The sequence below is a fragment of the Schistocerca nitens genome, chromosome 6 (genome assembly GCF_023898315.1).
Source record: "Schistocerca nitens isolate TAMUIC-IGC-003100 chromosome 6, iqSchNite1.1, whole genome shotgun sequence".
Classification (NCBI taxonomy): domain Eukaryota; kingdom Metazoa; phylum Arthropoda; class Insecta; order Orthoptera; family Acrididae; genus Schistocerca; species Schistocerca nitens.
The window spans coordinates 9,410,319-9,436,041 of NC_064619.1; positions in this window are offsets into that span (position 1 = coordinate 9,410,319).

The following is a 25,723-nucleotide window of genomic DNA, read 5'->3' on the forward strand; positions in this document are numbered from 1 at the left end:
ATATTGGAAATCAAATTATCCCCTTGGTCCATGTTGCTTAAGTTGTCGGACCGCTTACTTTTAGCTTGGTTACGTGTCAGCATTAGTGCAATTTACACCCAGTACGCAACACACTAATCTCAATAAATGTGTCCCCCAAAAATTACGACAGTCACAAGAAAGATACCCAACCTAGTACGCACTTTTTCACACGCAAAACAAATTTTTCTCTTTGATCGAAACAGTGCAATGTACAAGCGAGAACAAAAAAACACACACACATATAAAACACACAAATATAGAAAACAAAACAACAAGCCAAACAACACAACGCCGCTCAACAACGCCGTGAATCTTTTGAACGTCTGCTCGGAAACAACGCAAAAGTTGTTTGAGCGCTGTAGGGGAAAAAAATTAAGATTATAACACGCTCGCAATCTAACGTCTCAGAGATTCCAGAGTCTAGCGGAATCACAGAACAGGGTCGCCATGTGAAAGATTGTAACTCTAATTTGCTTTGCTGAATAGCGTAAGATTGTGACTTGAATTTGGTATGCTGAAATCGAGTGCTAATTAGACCATGAAAGCGGTTACAAGCCGTTGAGCTGTCTGGGGAGAAGTTAACCGTGCGTTTACTGGGCCACTGTTTCACGACTGGGTAACTAGTCTAGGTTTACCACCTTACCAATCAGACTATCATTGATTATAATCTTTTACAGTCATACAACAACCGGTAATATATCTATATAAAAAGGAGAATTTAAATAAAAAGAAAGAAATCAGTTTATATTTGCAAATTTATTTTAAAGATTGTTCATTGAAATTTCAGCATATTATACGTGAGTTATAACTGAGCTGGTGCCTTATTTACGATTGTGAGACTGTGAGATTGGAATATTACGGAACACATAAAATATGGAGTCAAGATTGGGAGACTGGATACAACACTGCATTCATAAAACAACACACAAAGAACATTGAAACGCATGCAAGAGAAAGTTAATCACTACAAACAGATTCAGAGATTACTTTCATAGCACAATCCTGTCCGTCTTGTAATTACCCTTCACGTGGTCAACTTGGTTTACAGAAAGCGTATAACTCCGCAATAATTTAGATAATAAAAATAAATTAGATCAAAAAGCAAATTACAAAACAAAAACCTCGAACTGGTTACTAACGTCCTACTATTAACCTGATGGGTCAAACAGTTATATAAGCACGTGGTACTGGTCTCACAAAGTACACGCCACGTGGGTTGAACATAAAGAAAAGTTGGTATATTCAAAATCTTTTCAAGACGATACGTTATAATCACACAAGCATTTGCATTTAAGATTGATCTTACTTAGAGTTACTGACCAACACGTGGTTCCACTTTACTCACAAAGTAGTAACAAAGCAACTACCGCAAATTAATCTGAACTGGACACGAGAATCACACTCCGCTGCAATTAAAGATAACCTTAGCCATTTTAAAGCTAACCCGAAATAAAATGATTAAATTCTCAGTTAAGCTGAACTTAACAAATCCATTGTCCTATGGACTTAACAGACACGCGCTTAGCCGGAGATCTTACCACTTCAGACGCTCGCACCGCCAGACTGCAACTGCTGGACTGCCCTGCGCTACTACTGGACTCCAACTGCTTACTCTCCAGCTGCCAGACTCCTACTGAACTACCCAGCGTGCTCCCGAGAGTCGCTCACAAAGACCAACGGAAGGCGCCAGAGGGGCAGCTTCCTATACCAACATGACAGGGGACGGACCGGACCATACTAAGAATGGAAACCTCTCTGCTTTTAGGAACCGTAGCTACCTGTTTCAACGTTGGTCCTACTGTTCTCTAGCAGACAGCCTTGTCTGCTACCCTCAAGCATGCAGCTACAAACACATTTGATCATTCATCCTCTCACACAGAAGGGAAGGGGGATGGCAGTATCTTATCATACACAGTATATAAAAGAAAGCGGATGTAGGTTCCGTATGAGACTGTGTGACATGAATTACATATAAGAATTACATATAAACTGTGCTTTAAAGTGTAGTAGTGTGAGAGATCGTTCTTGTTTACGTGTAAAAGTAACACGTTCCACTACTCAGTCTCCTCCCAGATAGTCAGAAACGCCACAGTAAATTTAGAAGAGGAATTTATTCCTTAAAAGACAACAAATTTGAGAAATTAAACATGAAAGGAATCCAACAGAGACCTTTCAGTAGTCCAAATTTGTATCTGACTGTTTGTAATGGAACTTTTATAAGTCTGCGTGCATTGCGATCGCGTATACCACGTTGCGGCCCACGTACCGTATGCACAAGTCGCATCGTTCCTGAGCGTTCGGCAGCACGTTGAACTTGGCACGCTCAACGTTAACGTTCGACAGCACGGTCCGTGTGCCGACGACTTTAACGTTAAGCGTGCCAAGTTCAACGTGCTGCCGAACGCTCAGGAACGATGCGACTTGTGCATACGGTACGTGGGCCCCAACGTGGTATACGTAATCGCAACGCACTCCAGCGGCAGTGGAGGGTTGTTTCTAGCTCGTAAATCACACTGTTTACTCGACGGGCGCGCGTAAAATACCCACCTTACCTCTATTAAAACGCGCATTTCCTCCATCGTCCACGAAAAGGAAAGTACCATGACCAGTCAATAAGGACGCAGACTTATAAGAGTTCCATTACAAACAGTGCGGTACAAATTTTGAATACTTTCCGTATAAGATAAACATTATTTCATCATTCCCACATTACAGTAAAACCCCAAGGTCAACCTTACTTCATCACTGTTCCTATCTATCAGCAGAATCTTTGCAACATGTGAATTACAAAGCGTAAAAGAAAAATGAGCAAAATTTCTTTATACAAGTAGCGCAAGCTGTCCTGTAGATCAAGCCAATCGAGCAAAATCACCCCTCAAGAAATGATATGATTACCGGTAGTATTGGTAGCATTCAGGGAAAGAAACATAAATGAATCTACAAGGGGAGCCGACAACTTTTTGTTTGCTCGATTGTTTCTTTTGCAAACAATTAGAACCGCGCGCTATCCAGTGTTCGTCCATTGAGTATTTTATATTCTTACAGATAATCAAATGCACTTTGTAACTAATAAAAATTAGCTGACCGCTTTGCTTCAGCACTTTCATGTAACGAAAGCAGTTATTTATGCTGCAAGTACAGTTTACGTGCACAGACATAATATATATATATATATATATATATATATATATATATATATTAATTGTTGTTATTTTGTACTCAGTAGAATATACAGGGTGATTCAAAAAGAATACCACAACTTTAAGAATTTAAAACTCTGCAACGACAAAAGGCAGAGCTAAGCACTATCTGTCGGCGAATTAAGGGAGCTATAAAGTTTCATTTAGGTGTACATTTGTTCGCTTGAGGCGCTGTTGACTAGGCGTCAGCGTCAGTTGATGCTAAGATGGCGACCGCTCAACAGAAAGCTTTTTGTGTTATTGAGTACGGTAGAAGTGAATCGACGACAATGTCTGTATATGGGGCACTGAGAATCCGCGGGAAACAACTCAGTATGAACGTGACTCGCCTAAGGTGAACGTTTTCTGTGCCATTTCAGCCAATAAAGTTTTTGGTCCCTTTTTCTTCGAAGGTGCTACTGTAACTGGACTACAGTATCTGAAGATGTTAGAGAATTGGCTGTTCCCTCAGCTCGAACAAGAAGCACAACAATTCATATTTCAGCAGGATGGAGCGCCACCACTTTGGCACTTATCTGTCCGTAACTACCTGAACGTCAACTACCCGAGGCGATGGATCGGCCGCCAGGCAGCCCGTGACAGAGCACTTCATCACTGGCCTCCAAGAAGCCCTGATCTTACCCCCTGCGATTTTTTCTTATGGGGGTATGTTAAGGATATGGTGTTTCGGCCAACTCTCCCAGCCACCATTGATGATTTGAAACGAGAAATAACAGCAGCTATCCAAACTGTTACGCCTGATATGCTGCAGAGAGTGTGGAACGAGTTGGAGTATCGGGTTGATATTGCTCGTGTGTCTGGAGGGGGCCATATTGAACATCTCTGAACTTGTTTTTGAGTGAAAAAAAAACCTTTTTAAATACTCTTTGTAATGATGTAAAACAGAAGGTTATATTATGTTTCTTTCATTAAATACACATTTTTAAAGTTGTGGTATTCTTTTTGAATCACCCTGTATATCATCATGATCAAAGGCAAGAATTCCCAGCCATTTTTGATAAATGTGAAAGTTGTTTAGGAGTAACAGAAACACATTTATGGAAGTTAGATGAAGTATTGAGGCTATGTTCGACACATTGTTTTGCAGTTTTTGTTTTATTTTACCTTTTTGATGAGGAAATTGCATTTTCTAGTGCTCTATGTTAAGTGTGTATTGTATTCTTTATTCTTACCATAGCACACCTCTGTTTCACATTAAAGATCAACATTTTCCTAATAAAACACCAATGAAACATTGCCAGTTTCAATTTTGCTGTGAATACTGCTTAATTTTCAGTAACACACGGGAGGATAACCATGTGCAACAAAAATATTCCGTAGGTTACCTGGCCCTATGTATATCCTCACTCACTATCTAGACAGTACACCACTTCCTGTTTCTAAGGAAACCTAGTAAGACACTGCTTCCATGCGCAAAGAACGAAAGAAAGCAGTCGTTACTATGTAACGCCAATTAGGTATGGAACGCAACTAACTTAACAGATAATTTCACTGACCAAAGATACTAGGAAAACTACCGTAGTCCTATGGTAGCCTATTGAGGTTTTATAACTCTGCTTAGGACAAACGTCGAGATGGTTCAAATGGTTCAAATGGTTCAAATGGCTCTGAGCACTATGGGACTTAACATCTGGGGTCATCAGTCCCCTTGAACTTAGAACTACTTAAACCTAACTAACCTAAGGATATCACACACATCCATGCCCGAGGCAGGATTCGAACCTGCGACCGTAGCAATCGCGCGGTTCCGGACTGCAACGCCTAGAACCGCGTGGCCACCGCGGTCGGCCGAGATGGTTCCTTTGAAAGGGAAACGACGGATTTCTTTTCACGCCCTTTCTTAATCCGAGATTGGGCACCGTCTGTTATGACGTCGTCGTCGACGAGACATTAAACACACTAGTCTCCGTATGTCCATCTTTTAAGAAATGGTTGTGGAACTCGGCATTTCGATAGAGGATGTCAAATTAAATACCATTCAGCCGTCAATTTTCAACCTTATTTATTTGGCAACCAGTTTCAGCGTTTTACCACGCCATCTTCAGGCCTCTAACCGACGTGCAGGAAGAGTCTACCTCGGTTGTGATCAAACCAGGGGCCAACAATACTGGTATTAGTAGATGTTTGCTGCAGTGAACACTTTAACCATCAACTGCCGGCAGATGTAGCAGACTTCTACTAATATCAGTTTTGATCACAGCCGTGGTAGATTCTAACTGCACGTCGGTCAAATGATGATGATGATGTTTGGTTTGTGGGGCGCTCAACCACGCGGTCATAAGCGGCCGTACAAAGTCTAAAGTTTTACACAGTCCAATCTAGCCACTGTCACGAATGATGATGATGATGATGATGATGATGATGATGATGATGATGATCAGATGATGACGACAACACAAACACCGAGTCCCCGGGCAGAGAAAATCCGACCTACAGATATTTTGGTTTTAGAACTTTCCCAGTAGAATTGTTGTCTGTTCATTGGAAACAATGATACTTGATACCATACTTCTTAAGTCTCCGTAACGTGAAAACAACATGTATTTCAATTTGTTGTACTTTTGGAGATTCAATTACAGTTCGTTTATCATAATAGTGAAGTAAAATTTATTTACTTGCGGTGTTTACTCATTTGTTTCTTGTTCGATTGGGGGAAAATTGCCTGTGTGCACTATTCACAAGAAATTTGACTTTGTATACTGGTTTTTCCCTCGTTTCTTCCCTAAGGTGCTGTACGTGTCCTAACTAGTGCATTCTCTCCACCTTTCACTTGGTTGCTGTATCAGCCGCCTCCCTCCCTCCCTCCCTCCCTCCCTCCCTCCCTCCCTCCCTCCCTCCCTCCTTCCTTTCCTCCTTCCCTCCTTCCCTCTCCCCCCTCCATCTCTTTCCCTCTCTGTATCATGTACAGCTTTCCAAAAATATAAATATGTACATGGTATCTTGCACAACATATAAAACCATACCTTACGAGAAAAACGAACACTGCATTTAGCTAGTTTGGCAGGTGCACAACTAACAAAAAGTATTTACGAACCGCAACAAAACGAACGTCTGAAAGCGACACAATATTTAAGTTTGTGCATCTACAGAAGTTGGGTAAATCAATTATTTTTTTGTATCTTCAACAGAATAAAACACCAAAACATGTTTAATTTGCAGACCAAATGGTTCAAATCGCTCTGAGCACTATGGGACTTAACTTCTGAGGTCATCAGTCCCCTAGACTCAGAACCACTTAAACCTAACTATCCTAAGGACATCACACACATCCATGCGCGAGGCAGGATTCGAACCTGCGATCGTAGCGGTCGCGCGGTTCCAGACTGTAGCGCCTTTAACCGCTCGACCAACTCGGCCGGCATTTGCAGACCACCAAGGATGTTTCAACCAAATAAAATTACACGCTTCTGATGACGGAAAAATGCTTATAATACTTACATAGATAGTATCGCTAGTAATAAAGTATTTAGTCAACATTTACAGATACAGTGGCCGTACAAATGAAGACTGAGAGACTAAACGTCTGTACATTGGTTGTAATACAGAAAGAGCGCAATAATTTGCAGAAAAAGAAAACTGTCGATGTTATTTACTGACTTTAAATTGCAATTCATGTCTGCAAATGCGTCTGATTGTGAACACTAATCCGATTGGCTCGTAAGTTTTTATGGTTTCGTACTTCAGTCGATAGAAACACAAGCCTTTCAGGATCACTTCGTTGTCCGTTCGTCTGAAATTTACGTCACGTACTAAAGTCTACGTTCCCTTGGCGGTGTAAAAAATTTGAGTTTCTGCGTCAATGCATTCGAAAGATACGGCCATTTATGTCACATATTTTGATAGCTTGCCAGAACCGACATCGATAACAGACAAAAACGGCTGAAATTCTCGACTCTCGGGATGGATGAACTATCTCGTAATCATGATTAAAGTTTTTACCGAACCGTTTTTGCGCGAATCGTACTCGCACTAAACTAGATCTTCTTTTAAGTTTATGCTTCCGCAAATATAAACGAGAAATGAATAATCAATCAATAATATATTCTCCGTTGTTTACATCTTCCCAACCCTCAAGAAGTTATTCAATGCCTCAGCGGTAGAAATCACATGGTTTCCACGCAATAAATAGTCCAGCCTTGCCTCCCGTGGTAGCCGTGCGGTCTGAGGCGCCTTGCGGCGGTTCGCGTGGCTCCCTCCGTCGGCGGTACGAGTCCTCCCTCGGGCATGGATGTATATGTTGTCCTTAGCGTAAGATGGATTAAGTAGTGTGTAAGCCTAGGGACCGATGACCTCAGTAGTTTGGTTCCATAATAATTTAATACAAATTTGCAAAAATTTGTCCAGCCAAGCCTTCACTTCCACGTCATTAATCAGTGAACAGTCAGGCAATGCATTCGAGAGGGATCAGAACATATGGAAATCCGAAGGCACCAAGTGAGGAGAAAATTGAGGATGTGGGAGCGGTTCCCAGCTATGCGACTGAGTGGTTTCCTTGGTCATCTTGGTATTGTGAGAGCGGGTGTTGTCGTGTTGCAGAACAATCCCATATGGTCGATCAGGTCATATTTCCTGGACAGCGTAGTTGAGTCGTTTCATTTGCCGGGCGTAAAGTTCAGCATTCACTGTTTGTTTCCTATCAGGCACATGCTCATGGTCGCCCACGCCTTCCCATTCCCACAATACCCACAACATCGTTTCTCGCGAGTGAAGGTCTTGTTTTCGTTGCGGTGTCCCCCTTTTGTCGGGACTACTAAGCTATTTTTTGCGCTGCTTCATATTGACGTACAGGCACCATTTCTCGCCGACGGTAACAAATCGGCAGAGGAACCGCTGTTTGTGTCGATGAGTTTGCCGATGACGGGCAACCACACCGGCGGAGATCGTGGCTCGTTGATTTTTGTTGTTGAATGTCTAGCATGCGGAACCCATATGCTTAACTTCTGAATCATTCCCATCGAGTGGAAGTGGCGCTGTATGGTACCTTGGAAGTATTCCATTATCTCTGCCAATCACCTCGTCGTTTAGCGTAGATCTCCGTAAATGAACAGATTCGGTCGTTCTACTTCGAAGCAGATGTCTTTGAGGTCTAAATGGCAATCTCTGAATCGCCTAAACCGATTATGAATCGTCCTAAAAGGCATCATTTCTTTGCCGTACACTTCACAAATCTCTAGATAAAAAAACTAAACACCTTTCCTTGTAGAGCATATAAATGTACTGTGTATAGGACTGGTAATGGCTACATGCCCGAAATTCATTTCTAACCTCGGTATTTTGATTCATTCAGCATAACAAAAACACAGCAGTTTAGATATAAATCACTTAAATCGAAATACTTTCAAAGAATCCGACCTGATACCAATGGAACTCCTATCGCATGAGTTAAACGTTGACATCTCTTCCAGCCCACAGCGCCCAACAATATTACCTTTCCTTCTTTCGGCTCTCGAGGGCGAATGTGTTGCCATTCCTCCACAGACGTTCAGATACTCATTGAAAGTATCCCAAGCAGAGTATAAGGCGTCATAAAGAATGTAGGATCCTCGTTGCCACTGTAGAGTCTTATACCGGAAGGAAGCATAGGAGAGGACGTTGTTATGAGTAGATGGTATCCTCTTTCTACAAGACAAATCCATAAGTGGATTAATACCGTTCTTTATTTAAATGAACATTTACTTAACTGGAATAGAGTCCATGTGTGGTGGTACATCCGGCCGGAGTTATAGGCCGTTGCAGCATCCCTGAATATGGAAGAAAATAGGAATATCAAAAAAGGGAGGAAGATTTATCTGTTTAGCAAGAGTAATAGGAGGCTGATTTCAGACTACCTAACAGATCAAAACGTAAATTTCTGTTCCGACACTGACAATGTTGAGTGTTTATGGAAAAAGTTGAAGGCAATCGTAAAATGCGTTTTAGACAGGTACGTGCCGAGTAAACCTGTGGGGGACGGGAAAAACCCACCGTGGTTCAACAACAAAGTTAGGAAACTACTGCGAAAGCAAAGAGAGCTTCACTGCAAATTTAAACGCAGCCAAAACCGCTCAGACACACGAAAGCTAAACGATATCAAAGTTAGCGTAAGGAGGGCTATGCGTGAAGCGTTCGGTGAATACGAAAGTAAAATTCTATGTACCGACTTGACAGAAAATCCTGGGAAGTTCTGGTCATACGTTAAATCAGTAAGTGGCTCGAAACAGCATATCCAGACACTCTGGGATGATAATGGCATTGACACAGAGAATGACACGCGTAAAGCTGAAATACTAAACACCATTTTCCAAACCTGTTTCACAGAGGAAGACCGCACTGCAGTTCCTTCTCTAAATCCTCGCACGAACGAAAAATTGGCTGACAGCGAAATAAGTGTCCAAGGAATAGAAAAGCAACTGAAATCACTCAAATAACTTAGCAAACAGAACACAGCATGTGCTGCTCAGTAGAGAGACGTCTACAGACGTTAAAGTAACCTCTGGCGTGCCATAGGGGAGTGTTATTGGGCCATTGCTTTTCACAATATATATAAATGACCTAGTAGGTAGTGTCGGAAGTTCCATGCGGCTTTTCGCGGATGATACTATAGTATACAGAGAATTTGCAGCATTAGAAAATTGCAGCAAAATGCAGGAAGATCTGCAGCGGATAGGCACTTGGTGCAGGGAGCGGTAACTGAGTCTTAGCGTAGACAAATGTAATGTTTTGCGAATACAATGAAAGAAGGATCCTTTATTGTATGATTGTATGATAGCGGAACAAACAATGGTAGCAGTTACTTCTGTAAAATATCTGGGAGTATGCGTAAGGAACGATCTGAAGTGGAATGATCCTAAAAATTAATTGTTGGTAAGACGGGTGCCAGGTTGAGATTCATTGGGAGAGTCCTTAGAAGATGTAGTCCATCAACAAAGGAGGTGGCTTACAAATCCGTACCAGGTCGGGTTGACAGAGGACATAGAGAAGATCCAAAGAGCGGCGCGTTTCGTCACTGGGTTATTTGGTAAGCGTGATAACGTTACGGAGATGTTTAGCAAACTCAAGTGGCAGACTCTGCAAGAGAGGCGCTCTGCATCGCGGTGTATGTTGCGCGCCAGGTTTCGAGACGGTGCGTTTTTCGATGAGGTATCGAATATATTACTTCCCCCTACTTATACCTCCCGAGGAGATCACGAATGTAAAATTAGAGAGATTCGAGCGCGCACGGAGGCTTTCAGACAGTCGTTCTTCCCGCGAACCATACGCGACTGGAACAGGAAAGGGAGGTAATGACAGTGGCACGTAAAGTGCCCTCCGCCACACACCGTTGCGTGGCTTGAGGAGTATAAATGTAGATGTAGATGTATGTACTGTTGTAGCCTTTCACCCGCTATGCGGATAACTAACAAGACACCAATCAGGAGTGTGAGTGAGTCAGAATCAGTGAGTCCCTCCCGTCGGTGGCGACGGCCTAAGTACGTACCGTCGACAGCGCGTTGGCGGTGTGTTGCTTATCGGTGTGTCTGTGGCCCCTCTCGTGTTGCACTCTTCATCCAGCGCCCACTTATCGATCTTTGGGCTTCATCTTTGCCGACCGGTGAGCTGGCGACAGCTTACGCCAGCACAAAGACGAAAGGCGGACACATCTAATTTTAATGTTCCCTGTTAGGTATCCACACACTTTTGATTAGGTAGTGTAGATACCTCGTGCGGTCCACACTCTTGTTCTCCCTTAAAAGACTGTGATTTGTTAGCTTCCAAAACGCAGTAATCAGGGTATCTTTACTGTGAAGATCGATTTAACTATTGTCACACATTTCCCAGGACATGGCAGTCTCCAGTATTTCGCACTTTGTGTGATTCCGATGCCGTAGTCACGATTCTATCACCCCTAGCTCATTGGAAATTTGCAAACTTCCTCCTTTGCAGGAGACTGCGGTCCAGATTCACAGATTTACCCAGGGCTAAGTCACGGGAGGGATGAGGATGGGGGCCATTGATGAATTTCACCCATCGCCTGACACAGCGCTGGCTTCCAGTTGATACCAGCCAAGACAAACGGTCTTCTATGGTGTCCCTTGTGTGCAACCAGGAATTCTCATCTGCGAATAAGGGACAAATCTCAGAAAACAAAACCGAAGTTCGTTTGTGTCAAACAGTTCTTTATAATCAATATATCGTCATCTGCAACAACAGTAAAATACTGACAGCGCCCATACGTGTCACATTATACAGTTCCCTATCCTGCCCTAAAATAGTTGAAATCGATCTCCTGAATGGCACAGTACCTGTAATTGCCAATGTCGTATCGTATGTTTCAATCACTTCCACCATAAGTTTTCTATTATAAGCATCTCCATAGGTGTGACTGATTTATTTTGCAACGTATTCTCCAAAGAGTGACGGATTTGGACGAAGTTGGGATTCATCTATCGAGCACTCTAAATTCTGTGATTTTATGCTCTCCCTGCGTATAACAATTTCGGAAACATTCTCAGGTGTTCGGGCGTGTGACGTCGCATAGATGGTGCGAGTTGTGCCCCAGTAGCACACACCCACCTGCACCGCCACGTAACGTGAAAAAATGATATTGAAGAACTTCGAAAATATAACAAAACTGACATCGGAACGAAATAAATATTATCGCAGAAAAATCGAAAAGACTACGTAATCAACTAATATTATCTGTGATTGTTATTGTAATCTCTGTTCCTTTTGAAAAAGAATCGGACACATTTCCCTTTTGTTTCTTGGTTATGTAAGAAGCCATTTTGTGACGAGACACGAAAACGTGTTTCATGTGATATTTAATTTAAATATAATCAAATATTACTTAAAACTGACGCTAATATTATACTGTAACAACTCTTATATTCATGTAGTGATATATATTAACGAGTTATGGAAACTTTGTAGGGGAACCCTGGCGAGGAGGTCAACGCATTTCTTCTAGATGATAACGGCCTGGAGTCGTAATAAATATTTTAATATTTGCTAATTGTGACAAATAATTAAAAATAAATACAAACGTGTGAGATTTCTCTTGATCAGCGGTTCTTCTATTGAAATAGTAATAATTGTCCATTTTACTAATTTTGAACCATATTTATACAGCGTGATTTCAGTAAATTCTTTCGATCCACGCTCAACAGACATGGAGGGACATCCCCATAACAGCAAATCAACAAATCTAATAATGCAACTATACATCTATCATGTTACGTGTTGTTGGTGTCTTTTGATATAAAAACATCTTATCCGGAAAACTAACTGCGAGAAATACCATAACAGAGTCAATAACTTAAATAACTTCTCAGTTGTGCAGCAGGCAGAATAATACTAACTCAAACTTTACATAACATATAAATGCCAAAACTACCATACGTAAAAAAAGAAACACCACAGGACCATAGCTCGACAGCGGGAAGGAGGAGGTACAGGGTGATGGTTATTGAACTATATGAAAAAGACGTAAATTAGTTATAAACTACGGCGCGCACACACTTCATTCAACATGTAAACGTCACTACAGATATTCGGATTTAGATTATGACATGTTCGATATGCCTGCCCTCATTGGCGATCATGTGGCGCAGACGAATAGCGAAATTCTGTTGGAACATCGATGCTCTCCCGGACGGCTGTTTTGATGCTCATCAATGGTTTTGGGGTTATTGTTGTACTCCTTGTCTTTAATATAGCGCCATAAAAAGCAGTCGTATGAGTTCAGATCCGGAGAATTTGGCGGGCAATCGAGGCCAATGCCTGTGGCCTTCGGGTAACCCAAAACCGGAATGCGATCCCCAAAGTGAGTCTCCAGGACATCAAACACTCGCCTGCTTGGATGGGGTCGACCTCCGTCTTGCGTTAGCCATATCTCGTAGAAATCAGGGTCACTTTGGATAAAGGGAATGAAATCATTCCAAAACCTTCACGTACCGTTCGTTAGTCACCTGCCATCAAGGAATACCTCACCGATTATTCCACGACTGGTCATTGCACACTGCACAATCGGCCGTCGAGGGTGAAGAGACTTCTCGATAGCGAAATGCGGTTTCTCAGTCCCACAAATGCGCCAATTTTGCTTATTGACGAACCCATCCAAATGAAAGCGGGCTTCTTCACTCAACCAAACCATGCATGCACATACTAATTCCCATCATACCCAGCGACCAACCGTACAACTTGAACGTCCTAACGCAAACCATTCAGAAGCTATGACAATTTTATTTCACGTAGTTCAGTAACTGTCACACTGTATTTAAGACATTGCACACTGATGTGGCAAAACACGGAACCCACACACAATGAACGCAACATACACACAGTGGACCACAATTGCAGTATAGTAATACTGTAAGATGGCAAGAACCATGCCCCTTACATGAAGTCATTAAAGATCACCTAACTCACGTTGAGCGAACTGTAGGGCTGAACAAAATGAGTGACAAGCCACAATGCATCTTGTAGATGGTATAGTATGGACATATTGGATTAATCATTGTCGGGTGATGGTTTTAAAGTCATTCACACGACATGAAAACTTTGTGGAAACGCGTCGATTTACTGGAGGCTAGTTTATCCCAGGGAAGTACCCAGAAATGACAGCGGTGCGCAGCTGGGGAGCGGCAAAGGGAAGCGACAATAGGCAGCTTTGGGCGGCTCAAGCTCTGAGAAAGTGGTAACGGGGTGTGGCCTCCAGCTGCCTTAAGATGAGTGACAGCATGGGTGGTTGACCCCGACCCCATGCTGGTGTACCAGCCGCCCAAAGCTACAGTGGAGCAGTCAACAGAGGTCAAAATATCCGTGTTCGTGACTATAGCAACTTCACGCTAAATTCACGGTCCGCAGAGTCTGAAGTAAATCAGGTGAAGAGCGACAGAATGAAATACGCCAGTCTCCGATGGGAATGTAGGACCGAGGAATTTGAAGTACTCTCCTGGGAGTAAGAATTCCGGAAAATTGGTGTTTGTGCAGACACTAACCTTGATGGGTGGCCTGGGAGGTGCTAAATAACAGAAGTTGAGAGGAAGGGAAATTTTGTGGGAATTTGTTCACTTCCCAGAGCAGGCATTGGTCGGCACTGGGAAGCGATGCATAATTAACAAGACTTGCGCTGCAATTGGCGTAAGTGATTTTGCTGGAGGGGAAATCGAGGCGAAGAGCAGAGTGTGAGAAGTCTCCGTAGGGGTCTTCCGTTCCCAACTTGCCTAAAGTGCGGACGTGGCATTCTTTACTCAGTTTGCCTGAGAAAGAGTGAGCATCTCTGCAGTTTAGGAAAAATGGTTCAAATGGCTCTGAGCACTATGGGACTTAACTACTGAGGTCATCAGTCCCCTAGAACTTAGAACTAATTAAACCTAACTAACCTAAGGACATCACACACATCCATGCCCGAGGCAGGATTCGAACCTGCGACCGTAGCGGTCGCACGGTTCCAGACTGTAGCGCCTAGAACCGCTTGGCCACTGCAGTTTAGGACTTAGCAAATGGAACGATTGAGCTTGGAGATGGGAAGTTTTGATTCAGCTATGTACTGAGCAAGATAGCTAGGAGTGAATAGACGAGCGCAGCCTTGCAGCACCGCCGGCCGCGATAGTCTAGCGGTTCTAGGCGCGCAGTCCGGAACCGCGCGACTGCTACGGTCGCAGGTTCGAATCCTGCCTCGGGCATGGATGTGTGTGATGTCCTTAGGTTAGTTAGGTTTAAGTAGTTCTAAGTTCTAGGGGACTGATGACCACAGCTGTTAAGTCCTATAGTGCTCAGAGCCATTTGAACCATTTTTGAACCTTGCAGCACCACGAGGTCAGCCGACGTCCACACAACGACGCCGCTCCGCCACGCTGTATTCGGTGATATTACGCCCGCTCCGACAACTGATTAATTTGTTGGATCACGTTGGCAAAGTTTCCACGAGGATTTCATGGGCCGTGTATTGTAGAATTCTTCTCGCACTGGGCATTACGCCTGGGTCAGTCGACAGGAATTACTTTTGAGTTGTCGCGCTTTACTCCACGCAAACGCAATTTATTACCACTGCCTGTTAGGTGATTCATGTAATGTGATGATTGAAGGTCGGGAGTTAAAATAAATTTGTGCTAATCGATTGTATCTGTTTTCAATCAAGTAGTTGAAATCCCAAGTCACTTTCTTAATTAATTTTATGTTCAACATTTGCTTCTGGTGTTCAATAGCTGAATATAACATCAATGTGCACCCCTTTTTAATTGAAAGTGATCAATTCTGAAATAAATTAATGTCAACACTGCCACCGCAGTTGAATCAGGAGTCACAGGGCCATATTACTTTTTTGCGTTATCCGATATTGCGGCAGTTTTGCACTCTCTGTTGATCTGTTAGTCAATTAGTTGGGGTGAACACACGCCAAAACCAGCTAAGTGATGGGTGGGGTGTTACAATACACAAGTGTTGCATGCAAAATGTAAGCTGTAACATGACACACACACACACACACACACCACACACACACACACACACACACACACACACACACCTCTTACGTTATTTTATGTTCACCCACACAGCCCAAAACTCAATATTACTTCAAGTTTTTCTTTATTTTCTGATTCATCCTTATTTTGCAATTGTTATCATCGTTTAGGTTTCATCCTTCACATTTATTTCTTTTATTTTCATTAAGATTTTACTATCATTATCATTGTTTTTTAAACTAGAAATGTTAATACCTGTCTCATTTTTCTTTTTATATACCGTACGGTCAGAAAAATTAAACAAGAATCCAAATAACACGAAAGAACTTGTAAACAAGAAAATGGCAGCCTCGGTCGTAAGAGATTTGAAATCATTTATTGAAGCAAATCGATTACAGTCACTATGTGACCATCTTCAGTGCAAATATTAAAGTCTTGAAGACTCGGGAAATAAAAACACATATTACAGTTTCAACATGGCATCACTGCGGGAGAACATAGCAAATGACTAGCAAATTGTGAACTGTGCTTGCAGCTTGCCATCTAACTGTAGTGAGATACAGGTTCAGCATGCAAGATACAAGTTCAGCCAACCCCCCCCCCTCCCCCACCCCACCCCCCACAGACACACACACCCTGGGCTGCAAGCTCAGTTCAAATATTGTTCGTTAGCTACAATGTCCTTCTGTACAAACACCATGTTGAAGTTGTAATATGTAATTTTATTACAGGAGTCTTGAAGTCTTCAGTATTTGCACTGTATCTGGTTACAAAGTGACTGAAATCGATTTCCAGTATTAAATGATTTCGTACCTCTTACATGCGAGGCTGCCATTTTTCTAGTTTATAGGACTAATGTTGCAGTCGTTGAGCACAAAGTTCCCAATGAAGTCCAACCTCAATAACGGAACTTATTACAGCCCATTGAAATAAATAGAGTCAATAAAAGTGTAAAAATCCCTCCTACTGCAAAGGCGAAAATGTACGGCTTACAACAGCCCTCTCTTGTCCTAAGTAGTGGGAATGACAGAAAAACACTTGGCATAGTACATGTCCAGTAACTTTATGTTCATCAGAACTATGAGTCGAAACTGTTCTCTTCCCCTTTTGGTTAATATTTCATTGTACTGACTGAACATATAGGCCTACTTTTAACCACGTTATTGTATTTCTGTTAAGTATATTCTGAAATCAACCAAAGCAGCCTTGTATTATTTGCTGTCACACATAGGGATTTTGAATGTGGAACTTTATACGGGAACGATACGAAATTATAAATATGTTCCAAATACTATTTATGAAGAACGAAATATTTAACTTGAATAATTTTGCAGAGTTTTTATTTTCGTAAAGACATTTTAACATGTTAATACGGAAATCTGCTACATTACTAGTCAAGCTAGTAAATTAGGGCATATTTGGCCTCTGCAGCCTCTTGCAAATTCTGTGTAAATTTTTGGCGCGTCAGAGAGCTTTACAGGAACTGCAACGCACCATGCTATAGATTACGCCGGTCTGGTAAAAATAATGCCCACGGGAGAGAAATATATTGCGAACATGGGGATGGCACCCCTGGGACCTATTTAAATAATAATCAGTTAAATTCAGGGCGATTGTGTCCTCATTGCCCTCAGACATTGTTACCAAGCAGGGTCCTTGTTCCCTTTTTTTCCCTTATATGCTAACCCAAGTTTGAGAATCTATCACTGAAAAAAATCCAAATCTAAAGAAAATGCACAAATTAAGAGTGCGGAAGTTTTATTTATTTTACATATAGCTTGGAGCACATGGCTGTTTGGTTTGGTGCGTATTCTAGTATTTAATTCTGTTCAAGTCAGTAAAAAAGGCTCAGTTGTTCAGACAATAATATGAAATCCAATTTGAAAATCAAGTAACGGCAAAGTAAAAAGTGCTTGACTTTCTCTAAATTTCTTTGATGACGTTATGCTGAGGTCTCTGAAAGTCACTGTTCACGTAACGAAGTTCAGTACTAACGTAGTTTAAGTGGATACTTTCAAATCACTACTCGATTGCCTTTTTCAAAATTTAATGACAAACTTAACGTAAAAGTGACTTCTCAGTTTTCTTTATCATTACATACTCACTTAAAATTAGTGTCAAAAACGTGACAATCTTCAGTTGCCACATCAGTGTTTAATAATACATGTTTTTGTTTCCCATCATCTTGTACAGGATTTTGAATGTAAATCGCCCTAGTGGGTTGACGATCGTAATTATTTCCTTTTCGTTCATTAGTGTAACTTTTGGATTCATGATCAGTGGTACCCCTTTTCTGTCCAGTGTTGTTCGTGAGTGAATGCACAAAATAACTTCCATTTTTCCAAATTGTAGTCCTGTGCGGTTTAATTACTTTTTTATTTGTAGTAGACTTTTCTATTAGAAAGATCGGTTGTGCACTTTCCTCCTACTTATCGATATTATTTCTTCGGGAAAGATAGCCTTACCCAATTAGAAAAATTCCATTAGGTATACACGCGATCCACGGTCATATTTTATATCGCAAGCAGGATAGACCGATTAGTAATGGGGTGGTTACAACCTGATCAGCCAAAATGGTCGCATAATCGTAGCCAGCAAAGCGATCTTACAGAGTAACCAAGGCGCCCACGATATGACTGTCCATACCATCACCGAACCGCCTCCATATTTCAATCTTGGGACGTAAACTCGTCCACAAGTAAGAAACAGTGAGAAACAGGACTCGCGCAACCAAATTATTTTCTTCCATCGCTCCACAGTCCAGGTTTCATTGTTTCAGCGCCACGTTTTCGTGTTAACGACATTTGGTTCACCGATGACTGGTTTTGGAATTCAGTTCGCCCTGCGATTCCCAGGTAACGGAGCTCCCTCAGTGTTGTTTTGGTACTGAGAGGGTTCGCGAGGAGAATTTGTGGTAAGTTCCTATGGGACCAAACTGCTGAGGTCATCGGTCCCTAGACTTACACACTGTTTAAACTAACTTATGCCAAGAACAACACCCACCCACACACCCACGCCCGAGGGAGGACTCGAACTTCGATGGTGGGGGGGGGGGGGGGGGGGAGCCGCGCGAACCGTGGCAAGGCGCCCAAGAACACGCGGCGGGTTCGCGAGTGTAACATTCAGTTCTTCAGGGACTTTCAGATCTTTTGTCTCCTTATACACTCATGGAAATTGAAATAAGAACACCGTGAATTCATTGTCCCAGGAAGGGGAAACTTTATTGACACATTCCTGGGGTCAGATACACACTGACAGAACCACAGGCACATAGACACAGGCAACAGAGCATGCACAATGTCGGCACTAGTACAGTGTATATCCACCTTTCGCAGCAATGCAGGCTGCTATTCTCCCATGGAGACGATCGTAGAGATGCTGGATGTAGTCCTGTGGAACGGCTTGCCATGCCATTTCCACCTGGCACCTCAGTTGGACCAGCGTTCGTGCTGGACGTGCAGACCGCGTGAGACGACGCTTCATCCAGTCCCACGTCCGCCCCGGTAGCTGAGTGGTCAGCGTGACAGACTGTCAATCCTAAGGGCCCGGGTTCGATTCCCGGCTGGGTCGGAAATTTTCTCCGCTCAGGGACTGGGTGTTGTGTTGTCCTAATCATCATCATTTCATCCCCATCGACGCGCAGGTCGCCGAAGTGGCGTCAAATCGAAAGACCTGCACCAGGCGAACGGTCTACCCGACGGGAGGCCCTAGCCACACGACATTTCCATTTTATTTATCCAGTCCCAAACATGCTCAATGGGGGACAGATCCGGAGATCTTGCTGGCCAGGGTAGTTGACCTTCTAGAGCACGTTGGGTGGCACGGGATACATGCGGACGTGCATTGTCCTGTTGGAACAGCAAGTTCTCTTGCCGGTCTAGGAATGGTAGAACGATGGGTTCGATGACGGTTTGGATGTACCGTGCACTATTCAGTGTCCCCTCGACGATCACCAGTGGTGTACGGCCAGTGTAGGAGATCGCTCCCCACACCATGATGCCGGGTGTTGGCCCTGTGTGCCTCGGTCGTATGCAGTCCTGATTGTGGCGCTCACCTGCACGGCGCCAAACACGCATACGACCATCATTGGCACCAAGGCAGAAGCGACTCTCATCGCTGAAGACGACACGTCTCCATTCGTCCCTCCATTCACGCCTGTCGCGACACCACTGGAGGCGGGCTGCACGATGTTGGGGCGTGAGCGGAAGACGGCCTAACGGTGTGCGGGACCGTAGCCCAGCTTCACGGAGACGGTTGCGAATGGTCCTCGCCGATACCCCAGGAGCAACAGTGTCCCTAATTTGCTGGGAAGTGGCGGTGCGGTCCCCTACGGCACTGCGTAGGATCCTACGGTCTTGGCGTGCATCCGTGCGTCGCTGCGGTCCGGTCCCAGGTCGACGGGCACGTGCACCTTCCGCCGACCACTGGCGACAACATCGATGTACTGTGGAGACCTCACGCCCCACGTGTTGAGCAATTCGGCGGTACGTCCACCCGGCCTCCCGCATGCCCACTATACGCCCTCGCTCAAAGTCCTTCAACTGCACATACGGTTCACGCCCACGCTGTCGCGGCATGCTACCAGTGTTAAAGACTGCGATGGAGCTCCGTATGCCACGGCAAACTGGCTGACACTGACGGCGGCGGTGCACAAATGCTGCGCAGCTAGCGCCATTCGACGGCCAACACCGCGGTTCCTGGTGTGTCCGCTGTGCCGTGCGTGTGATCATTGCTTGTACGGCCCTCTCGCAGTGTCCGGAGCAAGTATGGTGGGTCTGACACACCGGTGTAAATGTGTTCTTTTTTCCATTTCCAGGAGTGTATATCGTGACAGTCCTCTTCAGTGAACGTCTGTCACGGTCACTCAACACCCTTTCACCCGGGTTATGATTTAGCACGTGTTTTCCGCTCTTCCTATACGCGGTATAAATCTCCGAAACGGTTCGTCTTGAAACACCGAACACTTCGGCTACTTCCATTAAGAAAACACCCACCATAATAGCACCACGATCGAATTTAATTAGCTACGATTTTATTGTATTTTTTATTTTTATTTATTTATTTATTGACTGCGGCTGACACGACGTATTGAAGACGTCGTACAGCTACGGTTCGTGGTCAAACGGAACAGTGCAACCAGGAGGCTTGGTTAGCATCGCATTTATGTTCAGGCAGGTATATCTCTCTCCATATTTTTGTCCAAGCATTGTATCTCGCAAAGGGGTTGTCCGAACAAGATAAAGAGTTATTAGTGGAGGTTTACAGAGATCGAAATTTAGTGCGAACTTCAATGAGAGACGCTTCTAATAGTTTCCACAATGAAACTCTGTCTTCAAATCTGGCAGAAAATCAGAAGAGATATTCTGGTCGTATGTAGCATACACCAGTGGCAAGATACAATCAGTACCTACACGGTGCGATAGCGACAGTAATGTTGCTGACGACAGTGCCACTAAAGCGGAGTTAATAAATATGGTTTACCGAAATTCCTTCACCAAAGAATACGAAGTAAATATTCCAGCATTGGAGTCAAGAACTGATGTCAACACAAGTATCTTGGAAGTACATATCCTCGGTGTAGCAAATCAGCTTGTTGTTGTTGTGCTCTTCAGTCCTGAGCTCTCCACGCTACTCTATCCTGTGCAAGCTTCTTCATCTCCCTGTACCTACTGCAGCCTACATCCTTCTGAATCTGCTTAGTGTATTTATCTCTTGGTCTCCCTCTACGATTTTTACCCTCCACGCTGCCCTCCAGTACTAAATTGGTGATCCCTTGATGCCTCAGAACATGTCCTACCAACCGATCCCTTCTTCTGGTCAAGTTCTGCCACAAACTCCTCTTCTCCCCAATTCTATTCAACACCTCCTTATTAGCTATGTGACCTACCCATCTAATCATCAGCATTCTCCCTTAGCACCACATTTCGAAAGCTTATATTCTCTTCTTGTCTAAGCTATTTATCGTCCATGTTTCACTTCCATACATGGCTACACTCCATACAAATACTTTCAGAAACGACTTCCTGACACTTAAATCTATACTCGATGTTAACAAATTTCTCTTCTTCAGAAGCGCTTTCCTTGCCATTGCCAGAATACATTTTATATCCTCTCTACTTCGACCATCATCAGTTTTTTGCTCCCCAAATAGCAAAACTCCTTTACTGCTTTAAGTGTCTCATTTCCTAATCTAATTTCCTCAGCTTGTTTTGCTTTTGTTGATGTTCATCTTACACCCTCCTTTGAAGAGACTGTCCATTCCGTTCAACTGCTCTTCCAAGTCCTTTGCTGTCTCTGACAGAATTACAATGTCATCGGCGAACCTCAACGTTTTTATTTCTTCTCCATGGATTTTAATACCTACTCCGAATTTTTCTTTTGTTTCCTTTACTGCTTGCTCAATATACAGATTGAATAGAATCGAGGAGAGGCTACAACCCTGTCTCACTCCCTTCCCAACCATTGCTTCCCTTTCATGTCCCTCGACTCTTAGAACTGCCATCTGCTTTCTGTACAAATTGTAAATAGCCTTTCGCTCCTTGTATGTTACCCATGCCACCTTCTGAATTTGAAAGAGAGTATTCCAGTCAACATTGTCAAAAGCTTCCTCTGAATCTGCAAATGCTAGAAACGTATGTTTGCCTTTCCTTAATCTTTCTTCTAAGATGCGTCGTAAGGTCAGTATTGCCTCGCGTGTTCGCACATTTCTACGGAGTCGAAACTGATCTTCCCCGACGTCGGCTTCTACCAGTTTTTCCATTCGTCTGTAAAGAATTCGCGTTAGTATTTTGCAGCTGTGACTTATTAAACTGATAGTTCGGTAATTTTCACACCTGTCAACACCGGATTTCTTTGGGATTGGAATTATTATATTCTTCTTGAAGTCTGAGGGAATTTCGCCTGTCTCATACATCTTGCTCACCAGATGGTAGAGTTTTGTCAGGACTGGCTCTCCCAAGGCCATCAGTAGTTCTAATGGAATGTTGTCTACTCCCGAGGCCTTGTTTCGACTCAGGTCTTTCAGTGCTCTGTCAAACTCTTCACGCAGTATCTTATCTCCCATTTCGTCTTCATCTACATCCTCTTCCATTTCCATAATATTGTCCTCAAGTACTTCGCCCTTGAATAAACCTTCTATATACTCCTTCCACCTTTCTGCTTTCCCTTATTTGTTTAAACCACTTAATAAAGGCAAGTCTTCTGGTCCAGTTTGTGTACTAACTACGTTCATTTCAGACTGAATTATACAGTAGCTTCGTACTTACGATGCTCCAGTGAATCATGGACCTCTCCGCAAGTGGGGTGGCTTGCGTGCCTCAGTGATACATATAGCTCTAACGTACGTGCAACGACTACAGAGAGGCCAGACACACTTTTGGTTCCTGAAGAAGGGGAGCAACTTTTGCAGTAGTTGCAGGGGCAACAGTCTGGATGATTGACTGATCTGGCCTTGTAACACCAACAAAAACGGCCTTGCTGTGTTGGCGCTCCGAACAGCTGAAAGCAATGGGAAACAACAGCCATTACTTTTCCCGCAGGCATTCAGCTCTCCTGTATTGTTAAATTACGATGGCATCTTGTTTGGTAATATATTCTGAAGGTAAATTAGTTCTCTTTCAGATTTCGGGGTGAGATCACTCAGGTGGATGTCGTCATCAGGAGAAATATAACTGACGTTCTACAAGTCTTATCGTGAAATGATATACCCTTAATCGGAAGTTAAAATAGATAAGGTGAATTTAGCTACCTTGGGATTCAGTTAAGTCCGATGATAGGAGAGGAACAGGACTTCTAGTAGGGTGAATGCAGGGTTAAAATAACAAAATGAAACAGGGGTAATGCAGGGGTAGGATTAATAATGAATAAGAAAATAGGAATGCCGCTAAACTACTATGAACTGCATAGTGAACACGTGATGGTAGCGAATGTGAGATAAATGAAATTATCCACATAGTTAAGGGAGATGAAAATTTAATTGTGATGTGGGATGGAACTCGATAGCAAGTAGAAGAAGAGAAGGAACAATAGTAGGTGAATATACACATGGTAAAAGGAACGAAAGAGGAGGTCGCCTGGTAAAATGTGTACAGAATATGATTTAATCATCGCTAACACTTGGTTTGAGAATAGTGGAAGAAGGTTGTATACATAGAAAAGACCACGAGACACCGAAAGGTTTCAGGTTGATTATATAATGGTAAGACAGAAATTTCTCAACAAGATTTTAAACTGTAACACATTTCCAGACGAAGGTGTGGACTCCGACCACAATTTATTGATTGTGAGCTGTAGATCAAAACTGAAGAAATTGGAAAAAGGGATAAAATTAAGGAAATGGGATGTGGATAAGTTGGAAGAACTAGAAATTGTTGAGAGTTTTGGAGGAATATTAGGCGCGGCACGGGGGAAAGGAATACAATAAAGACGAATGGGCTTCTACGAGAGGTGAAACATTGTAGGCAGCAGAGGATCAAAGAGGTAAAAACAAGGCGTATTAGAAATCCCTGTTTATCATGAGAGATGTGGAATTTAACTGACGAAAATGCGTCAAGTGAAGCAGTCGAAAGGGAAACAAACGTCTAAAGAAATGAGATTGACAAGAAGGGCAAAATGGCTACGCAGGAATGGCTAGAGGGCAAAAATGACAATATTTGTTGTGTTTGTCCTTTCGGACATGTTTGAAAGAAAAGACCTCATTTTGATCCAGCAACCACATTGAATTAAGACACACAGGAATTACAGTCATTGGCTGCGGGTGGGCATGGATTTAAGGCAATGCAGAGGGTTCAAAATTTGTGCTGAACCAGAATCGAACCCAGGTCTCCTGCCTACTACGCAGGTGCGCTCGCCATTGAACCATTAGGACCCAGTTGCCGTCACGATGGCGCAGACTCCCGTGAGAGTTGAAGCCTGGTGAGCATCCTCTCTGGTAAGATCGTTGGCCGTCCACGCCTTACTCATACATATGTGGTGTGACTCGGCGAAATGCCGCGAACAATGAGGCTAATGGGCAAGGGGCACTATATTCATAGTGCGTGAATAGGTCGAGAATTTGGGTCTGACGGGGGGCGGCTTGGGTAGTCCGAGCAGTTACGATGACCGCTGTGTCCAGATGGCGCAGTGGCCAGCGCATCCACCTGATAAGAGGGAAACCCGTGCTCGAATCCCGGTCAGGCAAAACTTTTCAGTCTCATCATTGTTTTCAATCGCTGCCCTCTCGAACACAGTGTCCGCAACTTCTTTGTGAAGAATGTAAGGATTTAGGAGCATATTTTACTAGGGGAAAAGAGATGCAGCCTGCAGAAAAGTTAAAGAGGACTTTGGAGAAAAGAGAGGAAGCTGTATTAACGTCAGGAGCTCAGCTGGAAAACCAGTCCCCAGCTAAGAACTGTCATCTGAAAGGTCGGAGGCGTATGTAATAGGTCTATACAAGGGAGATGCTCTTGGAGGCAATATTACAGAAAGGAAAGAGGACGCGGACGATATAAGATGAGAGATAAGATACTGCGAGAAAAACCTGAGAGAGCACTGAAAGACGTAAGTCGAAACAAGCAGCTGGAGTGGACGACATTCCGTCAGAACTACTGATAGTTTTGGGAGATCCGGCCATGACAAAACAATTCTATCTCGTCTGTAAGCTGCGTGAGACTGGCGAAGTACCTTCAGACTTCAACAAGAATGTCATAATCCCAATTTCAAAGAAAGCAAATGCTGACAAGAGTGAATATTATCTAACATGACTATTAATAAGTTATGGATGCAAAATACTAATACAGATTATATCCAGACAAATGGAAAAACTGGTAGAAACCAACGTCTGGGAAGAACCCTCTGGGTTCTGGATAAATGTAAGAACACGCGAGACAATACTGACTCGACGAATTCTCTTACAAGACACATTCACGTTCAAAAACAGCAGAACATCTCGAAAGACTAGAGGTAGGGTGTTCATGTTCACAGGACATGTGCGTTAGTATGTTCTGCAGAAACGACGAGCATTTCAGTCACATCGATTCAGTATATGTCGCCGTGCGGAGTGGCCCTGTCACGGATTGCCATGCCCCTCCTCCGGAGGTT